The sequence below is a fragment of the Sinocyclocheilus anshuiensis genome, unplaced genomic scaffold, assembly GCF_001515605.1.
Source record: "Sinocyclocheilus anshuiensis isolate Anshui unplaced genomic scaffold, SAMN03320099.WGS_v1.1 scaffold117, whole genome shotgun sequence".
NCBI classification, from domain to species: domain Eukaryota; kingdom Metazoa; phylum Chordata; class Actinopteri; order Cypriniformes; family Cyprinidae; genus Sinocyclocheilus; species Sinocyclocheilus anshuiensis.
The window spans coordinates 2,583,890-2,586,362 of NW_015536624.1; the positions used below are offsets into that span (position 1 = coordinate 2,583,890).

The 2,473-nt window shown below is 39.4% G+C and overlaps 1 protein-coding gene across 1 annotated transcript in view; it reads left to right on the plus strand.

Moving 5' to 3' along the window:
* LOC107704950 (UPF0454 protein C12orf49 homolog) overlaps positions 1-2,473 on the plus strand; it is a 4,501-nt gene that overhangs the window by 1,112 nt on the left and 916 nt on the right. The gene's annotated exons all lie outside the window — the stretch shown is intronic.

Here is a 2,473-nt window from a genome sequence, read left to right on the forward strand (position 1 = left end):
GAAAGTCTCTTCACATCCCGATAGCAATCATTAAGTTAAGTGGTCTACTTTTACTAACTGTGCTATGAAGTTTTCTCACCGATGAATGACATGATGTATTGTAGTAATGTTGTCTCTGGTATTCTGTTCTGTGAGCGTATATGCGTTCAGGGGGCGTGGCTTTGGACGGCGATTGCAGGGCGGGTGGGACGTTGGCTTTGGGCTAGAGCCGTTGAGCTCCGTAAAGCCGAATTTGACAGGGTATGCCAGGCACAATCTCATGCATATTGCTATAAAATATAGCATTCTGTGTAGAATTCAAATAGCTCCGATACATTTTGTGGTCTGCGCCGACTCGCGCATGTGATCCGCTCCGTGCTATCGTGTCTCTGGACCGGAGCAGAGTGTGTGTGCGGTGCGGTGGTTAGCGTGACACAGCGCGAAACCAGACTTCTTTTTTTCCTCAATGGAAAGCATATTTACACTGTTTGAATCGTTCCCTGTCCCCTATATAGTGCACTACGTGCCATTCACTGTACAGAAAATACAAATTCTGTGGACAAGTGACCGATTTCAGCCGCGGCTTCAGCGTCTATTTTATAGTGTAGGGGGCGGGCGCTTCGGATTCTAGAGAGCATTTGATTGGACAGAAAGTTTGATGAGAAGCTGAAGTATGATGTGACGTCAAAAAAAAATCGTTGAGCCGTTTTGGCGAAAGTGATGAACTGCAAGCTTTGAATGCTTATATCTTCTAAATGCGAATTTTGTCACTGTTTTGGAGCACACTGCCTTATCGATAACCTTAAGACTAACATTGATACTAACACCCAAAAAACTTTAATTGTCCAACCTAAACCAATTAATTTTTACAGTGATGGATGACTAAAATGTTTTTATTAGAATGATTGTAGTCAGGGTCCAAAATGAACTTCATGTCATGGAAGAAAATTTGGTGTATGTACGTATGTATATATAGTTCACAGATACATATAGTCCACAAGAGAAAATAATAGTATAATTGATAAAAATGACCCCGTTCAAAAGTTTACATACGCTTGATTCTTGTTGTTACCTGAATGATCCACAGCTGTGTTTTTTGTTTAGTGATAGTTGTTCATGAGTCTCTTGTAAGTATGGTAAGGGTCGTAACATTTCTGTCACACACTTGAGGTATTCGGCCAATCACAACGCACTGGATAGCTGGCCAATCAGAGCACACCTCGCTTTTGAGACCGATGAGCTTTGTAAAAATCTACGCTTTTCAGAAAGGCGGGGCATAGAGGAGAAACAATAATGTACAGTATGTGGAAAATAATGTGTTTTTTTAACCTTAAACTGCATAAACACATTTCATTACACCAAATACACAAAATAATGTTCTTTTTAGCAACATCATATGACCCCTTTAAGTATCTTCTGTAGCTTCTGAATGGCAGTACTAAATGAAAAAATATGATGTTTAGGCAAAATAAGAAAAATTTACACATCTTCACTCTGTTCAAAAGTTTTCACCCCATGCTCTTGATGCATCGTTTTTTCCTTCTGGAAAATCAGTGAGCGTTTGAACCTTCAGTTCCAGTGACAATGGAAGTATTTACTATTTTTTTCCAACTTCCAGCACAGGTCACTAGGTCATTTGCAATGTCATACAGTATTCAGTCTTTCTGTAAAATGCCACTTCAAAAATATTGCAACTCATTGTGGTTTGTATTTTCCGTTTAGTGATCACAATAGTAGAAATGTGTTGCAACATGTTATGGACACACATATATATACACACACACATACATACATACATACATATATACAGTGCCGTGAAAATGTTTTTGCCCCCTTCCTGTTTTTTTTTTTTTTTTTTCATTTTTGTCACACTTAAAAGATTCAAATAATCAAACAAATTTTAATATTACACAAAGATAACCTGAGTAAATACAAAATGCAGTTTCAAGCGTTTGCGATAACTGGCTATGAGTCTTTCACATCACTGTGGAGAAATTTTGGCCCACTCTTCTTTGCAGAATTGTTTTAATTCAGCCACATTGGAGGGTTTTCGAGCATGAATGGACTGTTTAAGGTCATGCCACAGCATCTCAATCGGATTTAAGTATGGACTTGACTTGGCCACTCCAAAACTTTCATTTTGTTTTTCTTGGGCCATTCAGATGTGGACTTGCTGGTGTGTTTGGGATCATTGTCCTGCTGCATAACCCAAGTGCGCTTGAGCTTGAGTTCACAAACTGACGGCCGGATATTCTTCTTCAGGATTTTCTGATAGAGTGCAGAATTCATGGTTCCATCAATTATGGCAAGTCGTCCAGGTCCTGAAGCTGCAAAGCAGCCCCAGACCATCACACTATCACCACCGTGTTTGACTGTTGGTATGATGTTCTTTTTATGAAATGCTGTGTTGGTTTTAGCCAGATGTAACGGGAAACACACCTTCCAAAAAGTTCAACTTCTGTCTCATCAGTCCACAGAATATTTGCCCAAAAGT